This window comes from Mixophyes fleayi, chromosome 1, assembly GCF_038048845.1.
Source record: "Mixophyes fleayi isolate aMixFle1 chromosome 1, aMixFle1.hap1, whole genome shotgun sequence".
In the NCBI taxonomy this organism is placed as follows: domain Eukaryota; kingdom Metazoa; phylum Chordata; class Amphibia; order Anura; family Limnodynastidae; genus Mixophyes; species Mixophyes fleayi.
Genome location: NC_134402.1, coordinates 95,480,353 through 95,502,983, shown reverse-complemented (window position 1 = coordinate 95,502,983; position 22,631 = coordinate 95,480,353). Strand labels below are relative to the sequence as shown.

General features: G+C 39.5%; 1 pseudogene; it reads right to left on the bottom strand.

The window, feature by feature from the left end:
• Positions 1-1,064: 1,064 nt before the first annotated feature.
• Positions 1,065-2,220, bottom strand: LOC142105097 (dnaJ homolog subfamily C member 25 pseudogene; annotated as a pseudogene).
• Positions 2,221-22,631: the final 20,411 nt, after the last annotated feature.

Sequence of the window (22,631 nt, the reverse complement as noted above, 5' to 3'; positions counted from 1 at the left end):
ATCAGGATCATATAAACTTTCTGGATCTAACTATTCGTAGAACATCAGATGGACACCTCAGTATGGACATCTATAGAAAACAAACCGCCACAAATAGCCTTCTTCATTCATCTAGCTCCCATTACCCTGCAGTTATCAGGGGCATTCCCAAGGGAGAACTCTTGAGAATGAAGCGTAACTGCTCAGAAATACAGACTTTCAATAGGAGACCGGACGAACTTAAGAGTAGACTTATCTGTAGGGGCTATAGAAAACTTGTTATTCGTAAGGCTGAGGCCTCTGTCACTAAAGTGAAAGAGAGGATCTCATCTACTCATCCACTAAAAATAGAACTCAGGATTCAAAGATTCGCCTTGTTGGCTCTTTTTGCTGTGAATGGAAGCAGATTGAAAAAATCTTCCAAAAACATTGGAGGGTTCTTAAGTCTGATGATGATCTTGACGAAATCTTAGAAGACAAGATACCTATAACATGGCGTTGTTCCAAAAATCTGAGAGATAGTTTGGTACATAGTGCTTTACCCTCACCGAGGGAATTAGCAATAGACCCATTGGATTTCCCAAATGTGGCAAATGTCAGGCTTGCCAGTATATGGTCCAAACTAGGACATATAAGGAACGTTATCATAAGATATGGAAAATTAACAAATTTTTGAACTGTGATTCTCCCAATGTGATCTATTGCCTTACATGTCCTGCAATCTACATTATATCGGCATGACTAGCATGCCTCTGAAAAGGAGGGTGCTAGAACATATTGGTAACATTAGACGAGCAGAAAAAGATATGCACACTCTTAAACAAATTACTACTGTAGCGAGGCATTACAAAAGATACCATGAGGGTAAACCAGCAGGACTTCAGGCTTTTGCTATGGAACGAGTCCATATGGGTCTGAGAGGGAGTGATCTTAATTTAGAGCTACTAAAGAGGAAAACAAGGAAAATCTTTTTTTTTTTTTTTTAGAGTGATTGAACATTTATTGCCCAACGCTAGCCCAAGGGCACAAAAATAGAAAGACACGATATCTCAAATATTTGTACATGAGCTCTAGATTACTGCCCTTTGACAGAAGATACAAAAACGTGTATTTTATTTTATAAAAATAATTTTTAGGACCAAGCCAACATGTCACTTTCAGTCATCGGCAAATGTGAGTCTTCCTGGTCCTTCATTTTTCATCCACCTCCTATATCTCTTCCATCGTGGGTCTGAAGCCGTTTTTTTCTTCATTTCTTCCTCCTGCTCTTTTTTGTATATTTCATAATTCTCTTTTATCCACAGTTCCTCAGCAAGAAACAATATCTTTCGTTCGTCTTCTAAACTATCAAACTGAGACTCTGACATTCTCATGTTTTTTTCGGATGAGGTAGAGTCTTTCCATTTCACCATACTCCTGTCTCTTGATGTTGAAAGTATATATCCACCAGACATACCAGGAAATATAGTTGAACAAATAATAGGGGAACAAGATTATTTGGAAGGGAAGGATGTCATATAGTTGTGGCTTTTGATAGCCCCCTTTGATGTCTATTTTGTTCTTGATGATGTCCCTGATAATCTCTTCATCTTCCTCCTTAATTTCTTCTTTAGACCTTCTGCTCTTCCCCTTTTCCTTTGCACGGTTCAATAGACCTTGCTTCTTTGCAATTTCAGTGGCCTGTATTCAGTATTTTGGCACCGTTGCTAAGAATTTAATGGCTTCATTGTAGCTACTTCTCCAGCTATAAAACTGAAAAAGTGATATGACACACACTGTAACCAGGATAACTAGTCTCACATCCACTTTTGGTGCAAGTCTCCTACTGTAGTAATGATAGTAGTGTCTGTAATACTCCTCTGGGTGATCCAACATGTAATCATAATCTTTCCGTGTTTCTTCATCCTTCAGAGTCTCGTAAGCTGTGTCCACCAGAAGGAATTGGTTATGTGCGGCCTCTTTGTCCACGCTGGAGCGGTACCGGTCTGGGTGATACTTTCTAGCCAGCTGCCGGTACGCCCGAGCTATGTCCGCCTTCTCGGCATCCCTGCTTACCCCCAGCACATCGTAGCACACCTGCTGCCTGCAGTAGAGCCCCTCAGTCAGAGCGGCCGACTGGTGGGTCAGACACGCCAAGCCCAGGAGCAGGAGGACTAGCCTTAGTGACATGGAGGACCCGGGAAGGAGGAGAGGGACAACGCATGCAGCCGCTTCCCCCTCCGCCTTCCCCTGTACCGCCATGTCAGCAGCCACCAAGTACAACGTAGGAAAATCTTTTAGATGGATAGTCTTGCCCCTAAGGGTCTCAATGACTACAATAATTTTTCGGTATGGCTATAAATGCTTACTTATATTTTGATCTGTGATAAACATCACTGATTACATGATTTACGTCTGTTGAGGACTTCATTTTTAAGACCCATCGAGTACTTCTTTCTATATAGTCACCAAACTATGGACTTTTTAATTTGGTCACTTATCACTTTATTGTCTCACATTATTATCTTATTTACTTATGTTTTTTATTTTTATCATCATCACAATTTAATTTTATTTTTATTTCAATATTCTTTACTCTTATTTTTACCTTACTTTACATTTTATCTTAGGTTAATTATTTTATATTTTATTCCATATGTGTATATTTTTTGTTTCACTTTAATTGCTTATGGCATCTTCCGTATACAAATAACAAGTTATTTGCACTTTGCACATTATAATACATCTTTATGGTGTATATTTGAATATTTTTAAATTTCTTTTGGCACTTATTTATTTTAATTAAAACACCCTAGAATTTCTATAAAATGAAGTATAGAGAGGATATCATTCCAATACTTTAGATAGTATCTAATAGACCATCCTCCTATCCATTCTCTTTTCCCTTCTTATCTCCCCGTATTTTAACTTATCATATTTGTTGTAAATTGCCCTTCTTCATTAAGTACATATCTTTTAACCCAATCTAATTAAGGTATAATTTACTAAAATTACTCATCGTATTTAGTTATAACTATTTAATTTTAATCCCCTTTGTTTATGGTTCTTTTATATATATATATTTTGTCATGAATACTGTTAATGACATAAAAATTAAAAAAATAATGATCATATTATCATCATATTAGGATCGGGTATTACATTGAAACTCTTAGTTAATCGGATCATTGTGTTCTCTTTGTTGCTCTTCGTTTTCTGTTTTAATCCAACCTCACCTCCTCAACGAAAAAACGTCATTCAAATGTTGCTATAGTAACCGCTCAGTATGACGTACAACAGTAGGCAGTCCTTTCATAATAAATAGCCTATTGAAACGCCAGGTCGTGTTGCCTAGATAAAGCTTAGCAGAGTGAAACGCCCATCGGCGTTGTACGCGCTGTCTCTCCTCTGTTCAATACAATTATATAGTTTTCACATTATTAGGATGCTTTAGGGTTTCGTATTGTTAGAATCCTGCCGCTCTTTCTAACAGATTCACTCTGCGTATTTAGGTTACGAATAATAGACTCTCTAGCCAATTTAGCATAGACACAGCAGTAGCTTTCATACTTAGCTTATTATGGCTCTCCTCAGGGCCACCTTAACTACATTATGGGCCCCCGGGCAATGCAGTGCACCGGGGCCCCTAAATATAAATATATATAAATATAAATATAAATATATTAGGGATGTGCACCGGCGACTTTTGAGGTCTCGTGTTTTGTGTTTTGGATCCGAATTTTCATTATTTTTGGGGTTCGAATTTTGTCTCGCAAAACACTTGACGAAAGGTCTCGGTTCGGATTTAAGGTTTTGGATTCGGATTTTTTTTGGAAAAAACATAAAAAGTTTAAAAATCAAGTTTTTGGGCTTATTTTCACTCCTATGCTATTAGTAACCTCAATAACATTCAATAACAAGCATTTCCACTAATTTACAGTGTATTCTGAACACCTCACAATATAGTTATTAGTCCAAAACGTTGCAACGAGGTATCTTTCTGGACTGCGTAGAGGAGTGGGTCACCACAATATATATTAAAAACCCTGAACTTGTATGATTCGCACCAATAAATGTACCTGGACTGCGTAGAGGAGTGGGTCACCACAATATATATTAAAAACCCTGAACTTGTATGATTCGCACCAATAAATGTACCTGGACTGCGTAGAGGAGTGGGTCACCACAATATATATAATAAGAAAACCATCAACTTGTATGATTCGCACCAATAAATGTACCTGGACTGCGTAGAGGAGTGGGTCACCACAATATATATTAAAAACCCTGAACTTGTATGATTCGCACCAATAAATGTATCTGGACTGCGTAGAGGAGTGGGTCACCACAATATATATAATAAGAAAACCATCAACTTGTATGATTCGCACCAATAAATGTACCTGGACTGCGTAGAGGAGTGGGTCACCACAATATATATTAAAAACCCTGAACTTTTATGATTCGCACCAATAAATGTATCTGGACTGCGTAGAGGAGTGGGTCACCACAATATATATAATAAGAAAACCATCAACTTGTATGATTCGCACCAATAAATGTACCTGGACTGCGTAGAGGAGTGGGTCACCACAATATATATTAAAAACCCTGAACTTGTATGATTCGCACCAATAAATGTACCTGGACTGCGTAGAGGAGTGGGTCACCACAATATATATAATAAGAAAACCATCAACTTGTATGATTCGCACCAATAAATTTATCTGGACTGCGTAGAGGAGTGGGTCACCACAATATATATAATAAGAAAACCATCAACTTGTATGATTCGCACCAATAAATGTACCTGGACTGCGTAGAGGAGTGGGTCACCACAATATATATAATAAGAAAACCATCAACTTGTATGATTCGCACCAATAAATGTACCTGGACTGCGTAGAGGAGTGGGTCACCACAATATATATTAAAAACCCTGAACTTTTATGATTCGCGCCAATAAATGTATCTGGACTGCGTAGAGGAGTGGGTCACCACAATATATATAATAAGAAAACCATCAACTTGTATGATTCGCACCAATAAATGTACCTGGACTGCGTAGAGGAGTGGGTCACCACAATATATATTAAAAACCCTGAACTTCTATGATTCGCACCAATAAATGTACCTGGACTGCGTAGAGGAGTGGGTCACCACAATATATATTAAAAACCCTGAACTTTTATGATTCGCACCAATAAATGTACCTGGACTGCGTAGAGGAGTGGGTCACCACAATATATATAATAAGAAAACCATCAACTTGTATGATTCGCACCAATAAATGTACCTGGACTGCGTAGAGGAGTGGGTCACCACAATATATATAATAAGAAAACCATCAACTAGTATGATTCGCACCAATAAATGTATCTGGACTGCGTAGAGGAGTGGGTCACCACAATATATATAATAAGAAAACCATCAACTTGTATGATTCGCACCAATAAATGTACCTGGACTGCGTAGAGGAGTGGGTCACCACAATATATATTAAAAACCCTGAACTTGTATGATTCGCACCAATAAATGTACCTGGACTGCGTAGAGGAGTGGGTCACCACAATATATATTAAAAACCCTGAACTTTTATGATTCGCACCAATAAATGTACCTTAGCAGAGTGAAACGCCCATCGGCGTTGTACGCGCTGTCTCTCCTCTGTTCAATACAATTATATAGTTTTCACATTATTAGGATGCTTTAGGGTTTCGTATTGTTAGAATCCTGCCGCTCTTTCTAACAGATTCACTCTGCGTATTTAGGTTACGAATAATAGACTCTTTAGCCAATTTAGCATAGACACAGCAGTAGCTTTCATACTTAGCTTATTATGGCTCTCCTCAGGGCCACCTTAACTACATTATGGGCCCCCGGGCAATGCAGTGCACCGGGGCCCCTAAATATAAATATATATAAATATAAATATAAATATATTAGGGATGTGCACCGGCGACTTAGGGGCCCCTAAATATAAATATATATAAATATAAATATAAATATATTATGATTCGCACCAATAAATGTACCTGGACTGCGTAGAGGAGTGGGTCACCACAATATATATTAAAAACCCTGAACTTTTATGATTCGCGCCAATAAATGTATCTGGACTGCGTAGAGGAGTGGGTCACCACAATATATATAATAAGAAAACCATCAACTTGTATGATTCGCACCAATAAATGTACCTGGACTGCGTAGAGGAGTGGGTCACCACAATATATATTAAAAACCCTGAACTTCTATGATTCGCACCAATAAATGTACCTGGACTGCGTAGAGGAGTGGGTCACCACAATATATATTAAAAACCCTGAACTTTTATGATTCGCACCAATAAATGTACCTGGACTGCATAGAGGAGTGGGTCACCACAATATATATAATAAGAAAACCATCAACTTGTATGATTCGCACCAATAAATGTACCTGGACTGCGTAGAGGAGTGGGTCACCACAATATATATAATAAGAAAACCATCAACTTGTATGATTCGCACCAATAAATGTATCTGGACTGCGTAGAGGAGTGGGTCACCACAATATATATAATAAGAAAACCATCAACTTGTATGATTCGCACCAATAAATGTACCTGGACTGCGTAGAGGAGTGGGTCACCACAATATATATTAAAAACCCTGAACTTGTATGATTCGCACCAATAAATGTACCTGGACTGCGTAGAGGAGTGGGTCACCACAATATATATTAAAAACCCTGAACTTTTATGATTCGCACCAATAAATGTACCTGGACTGCGTAGAGGAGTGGGTCACCACAATATATATAATAAGAAAACCATCAACTTGTATGATTCGCACCAATAAATGTACCTGGACTGCGTAGAGGAGTGGGTCACCACAATATATATAATAAGAAAACCATCAACTTGTATGATTCGCACCAATAAATGTACCTGGACTGCGTAGAGGAGTGGGTCACCACAATATATATTAAAAACCCTGAACTTGTATGATTCGCACCAATAAATGTATCTGGACTGCGTAGAGGAGTGGGCACTGGGCACCACAATAAAATATATAAAAAACCTTCAACAGGTCTGCATTACACTACACATACGGCTGCTCCTCCATCCTCTCCATCATATACATGTTGGAGTTTTAGCATGTGACAACCTCTTGTTTTTGATAATGTCAGTGCATTTTGAATATTTTTCAATTTGCCCCACACCACTGAATGTACTTTATCTATGATACGCATCTATCTATCTTGACTGCGTAGTGTGGTGGCCCCGGTACACAATTTGGTACCGAGGCCACAATATAATTAAAAAACCCTCCACGTGTCAGAATTCCACCAAAAAAGGGTATGGACTGCGTAGTGTGGTGGCCCCGGTACACAATTTGGTACCGAGGCCACAATATAATTAAAAAATTGGGCATCAACTGTCACCGTTGTTTAATATCTGATACACCCAAATATGGACTGCACAGTGGAGTGGCCCCGGTAGTAAACTTGGTGCCGGGGCCACAATACCTCCTCCAACTTCCAAGTGTAGTGTTTATAAAGACAGACAGCGTCGAAGTGTTATTAGTTGACTTTCTTAACCCTAAAATTGTCCCTGTTGCAAATATTCGTGTAATGGACAGTTACTTTTTCATTGAAAGACTCAAGCTTTCAAGTGTAGTGTTTATAAAATATAAACAACAATACAGTAGTTTTAGAGCACGTCAATACCTCTTGTTTTAAATTGTGAGGAAGCAACCTCCTTCGCCGCTCACTGACCAGGTTCCCCGCTGCACTAAAAACTCTTTCCGAGTACACACTGGAGGGGGGACAACTCAGGTAAAATAGAGCCAGTTTGTACAGGGGCTTCCAAACTGCCTTTTTTTCCTGCCAGTAACAATATGGACTGTCTGACATGTCTACTTGGATGGTGTCAGCAAAGTAATCATCCACAATTTTTTCTATTGTGACAGCATTAAATGCAGCGAGAGTAGACATGTCTGCAATGGTTGGCAGGTCCTTCAGTCCGGACCATATGTTATCAGCATCCCCGCCAGTGCCTCTTTTGGGAAAACTGAGCTTTTTCCTCGCAGCCATAGATGTGGAAGAAAATGAGGGTGGAGCTGTTGGCATGTCACGGTCCTCTTCAGAGGACAATCTCCTGACCAGCAGGTCTTTGCACCGCTGTAGACATGTGTCCGCCGGAAACAGAGACACAACATACGCTTTAAACCGAGGATCGAGCACGGTGGCCAGAATGTATTCCTCTGACTTTAAAAGAGTGACCACCCTCGGATCCTGGCAAAGCGTACGAAGGGCTACATCCACAAGAGCTACATGCTTGGTGTAATCGCAATGGCTTACCAGCTCCTCCCTCACTTTCTCCAGCTGCTTCTGCAACAGCCTGATCAGGGGAATGACCTGACTCAAGCTGGCAGTGTCGGAACTGACTTCTCGTGTGGCAAGTTCAAATGGCTGCAGAACCTTGCACAACACGGAAATCAGTCTCCACTGCGCTTGACTGAGGCGCATCCCCACTCCTTTGCCTATGTCATAGGTGGCTGTGTAGGCCTGAATGGCCTTTTGCTGCTCCTCCATCCTCTGCAGCATATAGAGGGTGGAGTTCCAGCGCGTCACAACGTCTTGTTTGAGGTGATGGCAGGGCAGGTTCATGCTTTTTTGATGTGCCTCTAGTCTGCGGTAGGCACTGGCTGAATGCCGAAAGTGTCCAGCAATTTTGCGCGCCACCGCAAGCATCTCCTGCACATCCCTGTCACTCTTGAGGTAATGCTGCACCACCAAATAATGGTGTGGGCAAAACATGGGACGTGCTGGAAATTGCCCATATTTAATGCCCGCACAATGTTACTGGCATTGTCTGACACCACAAATCCCCATGAGAGTCTAAGTGGGGTAAGCCACTGGGAGATAATTTCCCTCATTTTCTCTAATATGTTGTCAGCGTTGTGCCTCTTATTAAAGCCTGTAATACACAATGTTGCCTGCCTTTGCACGAGCAGCCATTTTGTAGTTGCTGCTACTGATGCAGCTGTTTCTGTTGCTGCGGAAGGGGATGCATCTACCCAGTGGGCTGTCACAGTCATATAGTCCTTCGTTTGCCCAGAACCACTTGTCCACATGTCCGTGGTTAAGTGGACAGTGGGTACAACCGCATTTTTTAGAGCACTGAGGACACTTGATCATACTTCTCTGTACATTTTTGGTATCGCCTGCCTAGTGAAGTGGAATCTCGACGGGATTTGGTACCGGGGACACAATACCTCCATCAACCCTCTAAATCCCACTCCACTGATGGCGGACACCGGGTGCACGTCTAACACCAACATTGCAGTTACAGCCGCAGTTATACGCTTTGCAATAGGGTGACTACTATCGTATTTGGTGGTCATGGCAAACGACTGTTGGACGGTCAATTGTTTTGTGAAAGACTTAGCGGTCTTACGACTTCCCCTCTGGGAAGATGACCGACTAACAGCAGCAACAGCAGCAGTGGCAGTAGTAGGCGTACCGCTGCAGGATTCCTCGGATGAATCCCGTATTGAGGAGGACTCAGTCTGACTGCTGACTTGGGCTGTAGGACTGAATCTGATGGAGATTGTGGACGAAGTTGATGAGGAGGGTGTTGCTGGTGTGTATCCAACTGGACCACGGGATTTAGGTGTCCCTGTACCGATGAGGGTCCTAGCCCCAGTTCCTGAACTAACCACTGAACTATGAAGGTTATTCAGGTGACGTATAAGGGAGGATGTTCCTAGGTGGGCAAGATCCTTACCCCTGCTTATTTGAGCTTTACATAAGCTACATATGGCCATACATTGGTTGTCTGGATTTGGATAAAAATAACTCCAGACCGAAGAGGTGCATTTTTTGGTCTTCTGACCAGGCATGACGATGGGCTTTTTCATCCCATGGACATCAGCTGTTTCCCCCCCTGGTGCCTCATTTACAATAACCACATCACCATCCTCATCATCAAGTTCCTCCACAGCGCCAGCTACATCAATAGCCTCCTCCCGAGCCACCTCTTCCCGTACAGTGATGGGAAGGTCAGGCTTGACAACCACCAACATCCTTGGACTCGCCTTGAGGATTTGTGATAATTTCTCTTTAGAAGGCAGAGTTGTTTGCTGTTTTGTTGCTGACAGCATAACTCTCTTCAATTTTTTGTAGGGGGGGGAGGAGGAGGAGGGCTAAGATCCGTGTGTGAAGCTGAACCACTAGTCATGAACACGGGCCAGGGCCTAAGCCGTTCCTTGCCACTCCGTGTCGTAAATGGCATATTGGCAACTTTACGTTTCTCCTCAGATGATTTTAAGTTTCTCTTTTTGCTACTTTTTCTTAATTTGGGCTTTTTGGATTTTACATGCCCTGTACTACGAGATTGGGCATCGGGCTTGGAAGACGACGTTGATGGCATTTCATCGTCTATGTCATGACTAGTGGCAGCAGCTTCAGCATTAGGAGGAAGTGGGTCTTGATCTTTCCCTACTTTATCCTCCAAATTTTTGGTCTCCATTATATGTAGCACAAGATACTGCAGAATGTGTGAACTTTGTAATATTGCAGTACCAATGGACTTATACTGCTGAATTGGTTTTGCAAATTTGGTTATAATTATATATATTTTTAATTTTTAATTTTTTTTTACTTTTTTTTTATTTTTTAAAAACTTGGGAATAATGGGGAAATAACTATGCCCTTAGAAGCACAGAGCACAGGACACAGCACCACTGGACTGAACAGGACACGGCACAGGACCCAGCAGCACTACGGAACTCAGCAGGACAGAGCACAGGACACAGCACCACTGGACTGATACTGCAGAACACAGCACAGCACAGCACAGCACAGCACAGAACTAAACAGCACAGCACGAGATCTACCAGGACAGAGGACCACCTAACACACCCTCCCTCTACCCTGATCAATGCCCGAGTGAAGATGGCAGCGACTAGCGGGGAATTTATAGGATCCGAGTATTGCGAGATCCGACAACGGGATTATGAGTCAGAGCCTCAGTTTCAGATTTGAATTTGGCGCCAATACCCGGATCTGTCTCGGATCCGACTCGGATCGGCAACGTTCGGGTGGGCTCGGATTCAGGAAATCCGAGTGCGCTCATCTCTAAAATATATATATATATATATATATATATATATATATAGGCCCCCTTAACTTACCTTAAGTCTGATCCCCTTCTCTTCTGTTTTCCGCGCTTAGTCTCTTCTGCGCTCCTCCATGCTGTGCTTGCAGTGAATGTTGGGCGTGACATCATGCCCAACATTCACAGCGAGCACAGCATGGAAGAGGGGACCAGGGAGGGAGCCGTATCGCCAGCTGACGTGACCGCAAGGTAAGTATTTTCTTTTTCTTTTTTTTGCAGGATTTTTTTTCAGCGCTGCCTCGGACGGGCCCCCTTGCCCCGTAGGGCCCCCGGGCACCTGTTCATTGTGCCCAATGGTAGAGATGGCCCTGGCTCTCCTCTGAAAGTCAGATCAGTAGCTCTGCTTACTAATAATTGGATATGTGGGAGATCTAAGAGTGATTTATCCACCTCATTTCTTAATTCTGTTATGAGAAAACTGACTTATTTACATAACAGGGATACAGCAGTTAACTTTGTAATAATATAAATAGGAAGCTTGATATAAGGTTTCTTCTGAACATATAAAACATATTATTATTATAATCAACCACCGAAGGAGAAACTTCTCCACATTAGCTATATGATTATTAGATCTCTAGTTTAGCCATGTGTGAGACATATCTTTAGGACATTCCACTTCCTAACAACCATAAAACACTTACCCATTTAATGCCATATAATAGGTAGAGAACCTATGATATCTCTCTATTTCTTTTAGCATCCATGAAATTATTAATGTAGAATTGGAGAAACAGCGCGTGCTGGTAGTTAATCTATCGGTCTTAACAGTTATTACTTTATGGTCATTCATGTCATGTGATTGTTTTAATATTTCACTACTTCTTATATAATATGTGGTATTATTTTAATTGTTACTAATAAAATTTGGATATGTTTTAATAATTTCATTATCCTTTGAGTGCCCTGAAAACACATAAGGTGTTCTCTAGTTTTTCTCTCAGCGGCGCAGGACAGACAGCGGGGCAGGACAGACAGCGGCGCAGGACAGACAGCTTTGTGGAGAAATTACTGTTGGCTGAGTGATTTTTTTTTTGGTGCACACAACATTTTCCAGCATTTGACTGAAGTGTAGGCTAGATTTATTACATATATGAAATCAAACGTGCTGACAAAAACAAAGCAAACAAGGTAATGGTCTGTGTGTGTAAAAGTTCCTTGGATTAAGAGATGACAATCTGGCCAGACTGAAGAGAGACATAAGCAGGCTTGGAGCTCTGGAGAAATTCAACAACATGTAGTGAGACACGAATTGCACAAATCCAAAATCCACACCAACACACCCTGTTGAATGAAAGTCAACAAATTAATATGGCAATATTAGCTCAGACAACGTGGATTTTGATATCAAGAGGTTGAGCAATGTATTGGCAGGTGTAAAAAAAGCCGGTAATATTATAGTGTATAATAATGGCTTGTGTGTTTGGACCATACCTAGGATTCTGAATGCACTATTTGACTTAATTAGAAACACCAAACCCATATGTTACATAGCTAGCATCTGCCCATATGTTTTGTTTGTGCAACCACACATTGCAGGCTTAGTAACGACATTATTGTATGGAGCACACTCACTTGCCAATCACATTTTAGTGCAGATAGCACTAACACCCTTCACCATGGCAACATCCACCAACTCCAAAAGGAAGTGCAATGGCAGAAAATGCAGCACTGCAGGCCAAGTGTAATCTAAAGGCTGTAGATATAAGAAAAACAAATAAAGTGTCAATAATGTGCACTTCTCAACACTATATGTGCTGATCAATAAATTGTAGAAAAACCAAACATCAATTATGTTGCCACATTAGGCTGTAGATTTAAACTACCCCATTACCGTGCATTTAGCTAAAGACATTAAGGCTAAACTTAGAGGCAAGAAGCTATACTTTCTACACACATTGTAAAGGTAAAATACAGGTTGCCATGGTTTTTCCCCTAATATTACACATATAAACCATTTCACTAACACACCAGGCCATGTCTATTCATATTCCCATTTTGAATTACCATACCTTAGATAATCAACCCTTGACTAAGCTTGCACATGATTTGACCACTGATCTTTTAAATGTGAAGATATTTATGTTTTGTTCCAAAAAAAAAAAAAAAAATTTTTTGACCCCTTACATTGTAACATGCTTTGTCCACTAGAACATTTACTTATTTTTTATCCTTTGCTCTCCTTAATGACTCAAGCACAGAGTGTTAATGTGTCTTTAAAGGTAGGGTCCGAAAAACCACACTTCAAATAAAAGGTATTAGAAAAAGAAAAAAAAAAAAAGAAAAATAACAGCATGGACATTCTTAATGCAAAGTGTTTTAACAAGGGGTATGTAATAAAACAATATCTGGTTTCTACTTACCACACACACACAGACAGACAAATGTGGAATGTCAAAAAGCAATCACTAGACACCCAAAAAACACAATCCAGGACCAAGATCTGTGGGGGTAGGGTAAACAGGTACAAAATAAATCAATATAGATGGATAATCTTTATGTGTGTCACTACATTCGATAGGTATCTATGCAGAGGCACATCACAAGTCTACACAGTTGCCTCAATATTCAAACTCTGCAGCTAATTAAAGACTTTTCCACTAACCTTCAACACAAAAATCTTTACCATTAGGACCTTTCAGCATAATTTTCTATATGTATCTCACCAATACCTTTTCCTAAAAATAAACATGAGTGTTGAGAAAGGTACAGCAATAAACTGCAGAGATTATGAAACATTTCACCATTAAGGGCTACTTACCCAGAACTGTGAATCTCCCAACAACACAGAAGGTCAAGCAAGGTATTTTTAAGTAGCACTGTAATTAGTGAATTAAATGCAGGTGAGTAGGCCGGAGAGTATGCCGGACACGTCATTAGGAGCACGCAGGTGCGTTCTAGTTAGCCAAGTGTGTTTTTGTGTAAAAGTGACCTGACATGTTAGCAACGTTTATTTTCTGTAGGGTAAGTAGAGATTATAACGATTATTACAGATGTCATTAATGAGCTAAGCTGTTAGTGTTGTGGCAATAGTATGGGTAAAATAGTTTTAAGTACAATTATATGACGTATGATTCATTTGCATATGCTACATTTAGATGTGCCACAATAGTGTAGTGGTTATGTATTTCACCCACCAATACTAAGTGCAGAAGTTCGAGGCCCCAGGTCAACCCTAAGCACCAAGTGAGTTAATAAAACACATTATTAAGCATACTCCTAAAAGCAGTGCTTTTTTTGTAAAAAAAAAGGTGGTGGAACTCACATCTTGTTAATATTTTAGGAAAAAAAAAATTATATATTAATGTCTAAACATACCTTTAATGTATTGTATTTCAGGCAAATGTTCATAGTAAATTCCAAAGTTTTGTCCAATTCTCGTCCGACAAATCTTCTCGACTCCTTTCCTTGCTGTTAGTATCTATGGCTGAATGTCGTCCTCTGAGTAACCACAGATCTACGTACTTTGAAGGATTGAAAAGTTTCAGAGGTGGTCCGACAAGTTTGATGAATAAAAGTGCTGATATTGTCTTAGTCTTCAACGAAGCTCTTGTTGGGGTGGCAATTATATTCATCTGCGAAAACCCGCGTTCACATTCACTTGAAGAAATGGGAATGGTATTCAGAGTCCGTATCAAATGCAACAGTTTTTCTGGATATGTCTTTTCGAGAATGTATTCACGGAATCCACGAATCATTTCTCTTTCATTTAGTTGCAGTCTGAGTGACAAGTTTCTAATTTCTACTTCTCCAAATGTCAGTTGAGTATTAACATCTTCAGGCCAATGTTTTTGATCAAGTACTCGAGACCAATACGCCAACTCAGCGTCTTTGCCATCAAGCAATCTTTTTTCAATTGACTCTTTCAATTTTGTATAAAATGTATTTGGGTCAATGGGAGGATCCTTTCTTGAATCTTTTTCGTGAAGTAAAACTCCACAAAAGCGAAGATCACGTACAGCATCAACAGCGCATTTATAATAGGGCCCAAAGTTCTGTCTTCTTTCTTCAAAAACTTGTACCAGTATTTTTATTTTATTATTTGCCTTGTATAGGTCAATGTTGCGGTCCTGTAGCTCCAAACTTAATTCTGATAATTCTTGGAGAGCGTCACACATCAATCCTAGGTCCAATAGAAATTCTGTAGATGTGATTTTTCTTTTCAAGCCATCATAAGTGCATTTATCATTTTTATCTCTTGTAGGATCATGTATTGCTTCTTCAAAATGATATACAAGGGATTCAAAATTATTCCACACAGCCAAAACTGTACGCAAACTAGATGACACCCATCGAGTACTTAAAATTCTTCCAATTTTCAGCAGCTCAGCCCCTAGTAATTCTGCACATAAATGTAATTCTCTACTATTCTTTGGTGAAGCATGGTATAAGACATAACGTTTATCAATAAATGATTTGAATCTATTTATTCCTGAAGTTTCCTTGACAGCATCACCTACTGATAATTCTAGTCTGTGATTACTACAATGCCAAACTATAATAGAAGGAAAACGTTCTGACATCAATTTTTTCACTCCACTTTTACACCCTAACATCACAGCAGCGCCGTCGCACGCCAGGGAAACCAAATTTTTTTTTAAATAATCTTCTGTCATCCCGTAAGAGTGAAGACATTTGAGTAAGGAATCAAATACTCCTTCTGCTGTTACTTTTTCAAGTTCTACCAAGTCCAAAAACAAATTTATCGGAGAATTCATTCCAACACGTTTGATACAGCAGCGAACATATACTATGAGGGTAGTTTTTTTGCTTATTGTGGTTGATTCATCAATTATCAATGAAATTTTATTATTGGATTGAACAATTTCTTTAGCCACAGTTTTCCTCATTTCTTCACTTGTATGATTAACAATGTTAATACACGCATTTGTAGAATGAAGAATACGACCCATTTCAACTCCGTTCAGTTGTTGCAGATCAATTTCATTCTCAAAATTATGGAATGATTGATTTTCCTTTGCTACTTTATATGCAGTTCTAAAGATTTTTGCCGTTATTATTTTTTGCTGAGATAATGATGTTAAAAAAACATTCTCAATAGTCATTTTTTCACTTTTGTCAAGTATTTTTAATGCTGCTTTATGTGCAGCAGATTCTCTATGATCAAAAAAATTTTTTCTAAGTGAACTCAATTGTTGCTTCCTATCTTTGCCACAATAGGTTATCTCATTGTTGGACCATTCTTTGGAAAGCTTCATTCCCATTTGCGTTTCAACTCCAAGAGTTCCAACTTTTCTACAAGGCGTACAGCCAAGTTTCATTTTGGCAAAACAGAGCCATTCATTTTTCAAGCAAAAATCTTTTTTTTGATCAGAGGTCCAGCAGTCCGGCCAGTCATTTGTACTTTGGCTTTGCTTCTCAAGATCAGATTCACAAATATCAACATGTGTCGTTATTTGCGTATGTTCTGTGGTTGTGTCTGGTAATATTCGGGCCTTTTTATTAGCAGGACCCGTGTTTGAGAAGTAATTAGTAATTTTTTTCATTTTTCAATTTGGGGTCACACGTGTACACTAAAAATAAATAAAAACAATTCTAATCACCAACGTTTTTTACTAATAAAAAATTATTTACCTTTTATAAGTACTCATTAACTGTTCACACCCCCACACACGTCAGTAGTGTAAAGAAACATAACGCTCGCCGCCCGCAGTGAGCACTCGACCACACAACCAATGACAACATTAGCAGTGCCACAAGCTGAGCAGTGGCATACATACAGTATAGCTGTTACAAGTTTGTATCACTAAATAATTTGGCACATTACATAGTGCTCAGTAAGGAAATTAAGATCTTACTTTGCACCTCTCTCTGGTTTGGCTTGGGGACCTTAGACTAGATACAAACCAGCTGACTATTAGATGACGGTGAGCCAGCCAAACATCAGAAAATAATAAATAAATCTTAAGGCATATACTATTATAGCTGGCACAGTCATGTTTTGATCATATATCAGGGTATATGGCTAACAATTATATGATGGTCATATAGCATATATAGACCAAGCAGATACCAGAACAATTTGATACAAACAATTTTACACAATAAAAACCGGACAACAGAATACTGGAAGCCATTGATGTCACTTTAGCCCTTTATATATAGAACCTGTTCCACACATGTATTAAATCCAAAGTGTGCCCCACATACACACTAATAATAATTTTTATGTCCCCCGTTAGTGTTCATCTTGTGCCAGTGCCCCTAATAATTTTTATGTCCCCCGTTAGTGGTTATCCTGTGCCAGTGCCCCTAATAATTTTTATGTCCCCCTTCAGTGTTCATCCTGTGCCAGTGCCCCTACTAAATTTTTGGTCCCCCTTGAGTTTTTATGCTGTGCCCCACTAATTTTAATACCCCCCCCCCTTCCCCCCACCCTCATGCTGGCCTTTTTAATTATTTCTTTCACCATTTATTTTATTGTCCACTTTCTTTTAAACGGCGCCCCATTTTTCCTTTAAGTTACCTCTATTGCATCCTTTCTCCTCTTCACTTCTTTTCACTTTTCTTTTCTGGCGTGGCGCTCCTCTTCTTAGGTTGAATATGCTCCTCAGCTCACACCTCCGTGAATGAAAGGCGGGCGCGACGTGCATGATGACGTCGCGCCCGACAGTCATAGCAAATAGAGAAGGGAGGAGGGCGCAGCCGCGCCGGAGAGATGGAATTTTTTTTTTATTTTTTTTATTGTTAAAGGCCGGCTGAGAAGCCGCCGCTAATCAAAAAAAAAAAGGTCCCGGAATGCCGTTCCCAGCGTTCTATGGGAAAAAAAGCACTGCCTAAAAGTAAAAAACTATATGCAACTGCTTGTATTTAGCGTAAGATTCGCAAACGCGCTTAATTCCTTTTTTTATGGTGAAGTTTTTGCAGCTCCTGCTGCTTTAGTAAAACAGTGTTTTTATTAATGTGTGTGTTTATCAAGGGTTAATATTTTAATACCACGTTATCCATCATGCTGTTCATATTAATTGCAACATGGCCGATTTATCAGGTCTAAGACAGCCATTCAGCTGTGCAAAATAGTTAATGTGCAGTTTAGTGTTGGTGTTTCAATGTGAAGTATACCTCAGTGAATAAAGAAATGAGCTTGCAACAACAAGGTAATGAGTTTTAACCCTGAATGATGCGTGTATGTGGCTAACCTTGGTATATTTACAAGTTTGAGGGTATTTATTCCACTCTGTGACTTAGTATATGTTTTGGTGTGTAAGGTGGCTATATGTAATGTTCAACAGTGTTATCAGCTACAACACAGCAAAGCAGTTGTTGGCAAAGACTTTGGATTTCAAAGACATAGGAATTCTGTACTGGCAACAGTGGAAAAAGCTAAGTGCTCCACCAAATTAAATATTATAAATGGGAGCAATAAATGTTATATTTTTGATTTGTATTTACAAAAACATGGATATATTTCGATATGCATACATTGTGACTCTGCATGCACCAAATCTTTCTGGGTATAATATTTCCAAGTATTGGCATTTTTCCCCATGTTTTAAGGGAAACAACCTATGCTAGAAGTTGCTGGTCATCTTTAATTTGTATTCTATTCCCTTGACATCACCACTTGTACAGTGGTGTAGCAGTTAGGCAATCCACCTTGCAAGCTTGCTACGTAGGTTCGAGTCCTCACCAACTCTCTTGGGTCTTAGGGATCATTAATATCCTTACACTATTTGTGTTGCTGTTAAAAGTGTCCCTGTGGTAATAGTACACTTGTTTTAAATTTGCATAAATCATGTGTGTAAAACCCTAAAATATAGTTTCGAGTTATTATATGTCTATTATTTTTTATTTGTTATTGCAAACGCACCATCACCAACTGTCAAATCAGGCATGTAACATATTGAGACTAATGATATTGGTAATTGTTCAGAATGGTTGGAGATTTATAATAAATATTTATGACAAAGTCTATTGTTTGGGAGACATTTTACATAAAATGAAATAATTACCCATGCAGTGTGCACAACAATTCTGGCAGCCGGAATGAATGTGGAATGCACTGAGGCAACCATTCAGGCAGTGGAATAAATGTGGAATGCACTGAGGCAACCATTCCGGCAGTGGAATGAATGTGGAATGCACTGAGGCAACCATTCAGGCAGTGGAATAAATGTGGAATGCACTGAGGCAACCATTCCGGCAGTGGAATGAATGTGGAATGCACTGAGGCAACCATTCCGGCAGTGGAATGAATGTGGAATGCACTGACGCAACCGGGCAGCACACTGTCACTGCTGAACGGACCTGCACAGTGTGCAGCCGCCGGCAGCAAGCCCCTGGATCCGCCGCTGCGCAGGACAGACAGTGGTGCAGGACAGACAGCGGTGCAGGGCAGACAGCGGTGCAGGACAGACAGCGGTGCAGGACAGACAGCGGTGCAGGGCAGATAGCGGTGCAGGGCAGACAGCGGTGCAGGACAGACAGCGGCACAGGACAGCTTTGTGGAGAAATTACTGTTGGCTGAGTGATTTTTTTTTTGGTGCACACAACATTTTCCAGCATTTGACTAAAGTGTTTCCTGGTGGATTATCGAGGATTTCCTAAGGACACTTATCGTATTGTTTGGTGTTGTTTGTCCTAAAAATTAGCTAAATTAACATATAAATTTATCACTTCCACCTAAAGTAATATCATGGTAAACTAGTGCTTCTCTCAGGCCCATTCTTCCCCTGCACAAACAGGCCTTCTCCCAACATTTTTACTAAAAATAGTTAATAGTTTAGTTTTAAATGATCCCTTTTAAGTCATTCCTGGACACAGTGTGGATGCACATGTATGCTGCATGTATGGAGGAGACTACTTTGGATGCAATGTAAGGCGATGCAAATGTGGGAGTGTCTGGAGAGAATGTTGATGTATGTGGTGTGAATGTGAGTATGGAAGAGGGAGAGCCTGTGGGAGAGAATGGTGGACAGGCAATGGCAGCATTGTCAATTGCGGCAAGTAGGACTAGAATCCCCAGGCCACGTCTGCACCGCAACAGGCGTTTGCTTGATGGATTGCCCGAGGAGGAGGTGAAAAGACTTTATCGCCTATCCTCTTCTGCAATTTACAATCTGTATGAGATTGTAAAACAGGACCTAGAACCTCATTACCCTAGTAACCGAGCAGTCCCCGGACTTGCCAAACTGCTTGGTGCTTTGCATTTTCTTGCTTCAGGAACATTTCTGCCCACCTTGGCAGTTATTGCCGGGTTTTCCCAACCCACTTTTTCTAGGGTCCTGTTCCAGGTCCTAAATGCCCTCAGAAAGCACACTGAAATGTTTATTAATTTCCCGCAGTCTGCCAATGAGTGGCGTGAGGTCAAAGCTGATATTTATGCTTTGTCTCAAATGCCCATTGTGCTGGGTGCAATTGATTGCACCCACATTGCCCTTAGACCACCCGAATGGAAGAAAGTTTCCGTAATCGAAAACACTTCCATTCTATAAATGTTCAGATGGTTTGTAACGCAACCCAAAAAAATCACCGATATTGTTGTTGGTTTTCCAGGTTTATCCCATGACTCTTTCATCTTGCAACAGTCGTCCTTGTTCCGGAATTTGGAAGCAAGATCCTTTCCACATGGCTGGCTGCTTGGTAATTATTTTTTTGTTTGTTCGTTAAATGTTTATTCCAAGCTTAGTGCAAAACCCCCCAAAAAGTTAAAGATGTGCCAGTGCTACTAAAAAGTGTAGTAATTATTTTTTTCTTTTTTTAGGAGACGCTGGATATGGGAACTGGTCCTGGTTGCTGACTCCATTAAGCAACCCTGTCTCTTCCGCAGAAAAAAGGTACCAAGCAGCCCACATACGTACCAGGGGTGTTATTGAACAAACCTTTGGTGCACATAAAAGCCGGTTTCGCTGTTTAGACAGGTCCGGCGGTGTGCTTTTATATTCACCCTCTAAAGTTTGTGATATTATTATTGGTTGTTGTATTCTGCACAATATTTGTATTGCAAACCGATTGGAGGTTGATATAGATCCAGAGATTTCTTTGGATTTGGACCTTTCTACTGAGGTAGGACAGATGGAGGAGCTTGCGACTCATGTCCGTCAACGTGTAATAAAAGATTTATTTTCATGTAAGTACTTTTTATTTCTAATAATGTCCAAGTTATATTTGTGTAGTTAAATAATAAAAATATGGCCTTGTCATTCAATATACAAAAATGATGCCAAACTGTCTACTTGTCACCAAAGGAGGATATTCTCTACCATTTGTGATAATGGGTAAGAAAAGAAAAAAAAACATCCATGGTGAGTATAGTCTTTTTTTTTTTGTTTACATTACAGTATTGTGTTAAATTGTTGTATTGCATTTATATGTAAGGGAGTGATGTGATTGGATTTGTCATTTGATAACCAAATTCTTTTGACAATATTACTGACCCTTATTATTTTTTTTTTTTTTTAACTTTTTATTAGAAACATCTTTTTCAATAGAAAAGGCATTACAGAATCTCGAGAGGTTAATCAGTAATAGATAACACTAGTTTACATACAACAGGACACTTAAACACTCTCATGGTTCTTTCCTACTCGGGAGATAATTGTATATTTATTTAATACAGTAAAGATGTTGTTTTAACATTTTAAAATTGTAGGGTATCGAGGGGGGGGGGGGGGTTATACAGGGACCAGAGGGAGGGATGGGGGGTAAATGATTCACGCATCAAGTAAGAGAAAAAATGTGCTTGCTTAGGAATTTCTTTCCATGCTTAGATTCTACCCTTATTTTTTTTAAGTAAGTGATTACCTGAAAAATGTATCTTAATTGAATGTTACTGACATCATTTTCCTTTTCTAAGATCTCCACCAAACAGATCAGCAGCATCATCTGTTTTTTTGACTGTACATTAGTCTGCAGAGCGAAGCCGTGCGGTGTCCACTATAAATGATTAATTTTTTTTAAACAATATACAACCTAAAAGTAAACTATATGAAAATCTAATCATATTTCAGTTCCAATAAGTGAGCAGTGCAGTACCTCTATGAAGATTCTTCAAGTAAAGTGACCTTGCAGATGGAACTCCTTCCTCAAGAATGTGTTTTCATACCAATAAAAATATGTTTGAATTTTTCAATAAAAATCAACCTTTTTTTTTTTTTTTTAGGTACACATATATCTTATTGGTTGAGTATAGTTTACAGGCAAATGTAATATTTTAATAAAACAGCCACTAGATATTACTGAAGATATTTTGACCAAAGTAAATTAGTACTACTTTAATGAGATTTATTCATCCCAATACAGTCAGGTCCAAAAGTGTTATAAATGCACCAATCTTATGTGTAGTTTGTCAATTCTAATGTGGTTTATCACCAAAAATAGAACCTGATTTGAGACATATTATTATAAAAACATTTTACACCTATATGGTAAGGAAAATTGTTTACACCCCTACTTATTTTTGTTGTAATCATCAAGACTTACCTCCTGATCAGAACGTTATTTAGTTTTTTCAGTGCCCAACAAACACTTTCTTTGAATACAAGAATGT